At 62.3% G+C, this 685-nt stretch overlaps 1 non-coding gene across 1 annotated transcript; it reads right to left on the reverse strand.

Annotated features, from left to right (window-relative positions):
- Positions 1 to 191: 191 nt before the first annotated feature.
- Positions 192 to 310, reverse strand: LOC116217677. The gene has a single exon (XR_004162372.1). It is a non-coding gene; the product is annotated as a 5S ribosomal RNA (ribosomal RNA).
- Positions 311 to 685: the final 375 nt, after the last annotated feature.

The raw sequence follows: 685 nt of genomic DNA on the forward strand, positions 1-685 counted from the left end.
GGAGAGAAGAAAGGGAAAAGGAGAGGAGCGAATCAAGAAGTGAGGCAAGGAAGAAAAGGCCAAATTGACACTAACTCAGTAGGGACTACAAAACAGCATATCGGAACGCTGTCCCCAAACACAAAAGCTCACGCCTCCCGCGGCCAGCCCGCCGGCGCGGGAGCGGAGGGCAACAAAAGCCCGTCAGCAAAAGCCTACAGCACCTGGTATTCCCAGGAGGTCTCCCATCCAAGTACTAACCAGGCCCGACCCTGCTTAGCTTCCGAGATCGGACGAGATCGGGCGTTGCCAGGGTGGGATGGCCGTAGACGCTGTGTGCTCCTGCTCCGGCCCTCTTGCCAGCTGCACGCCACCGCCACCGCCCGCCACCATGGGAAAACAAGGGCCACAGCCCCAAAGCCGGCCAACCACAACGCGACCCCACGCTGCCCGCAATTCCCCGCACGTCACCCACACAACCGTACAACCCGGACCCAACCTCCCCACGCCTTCGCACATCCCCCGACATCCACCCTACCCAACGCGCGTTGACCCTACGCCACTTACAACCCTGGCACGGAACGCCTCCCGGCACCGCACGCACACGCCACAGCACCGCACGGCACGCACACATGCACACAAAGTCACACGTGCTTCCCCAGCCTCCCAAACCAACTCCAACGGGGCTCACGCACCGACACAGCGC

This window comes from Meleagris gallopavo, unplaced genomic scaffold (assembly GCF_000146605.3).
Source record: "Meleagris gallopavo isolate NT-WF06-2002-E0010 breed Aviagen turkey brand Nicholas breeding stock unplaced genomic scaffold, Turkey_5.1 ChrUn_random_7180001872649, whole genome shotgun sequence".
Classification (NCBI taxonomy): Eukaryota; Metazoa; Chordata; class Aves; order Galliformes; family Phasianidae; genus Meleagris; species Meleagris gallopavo.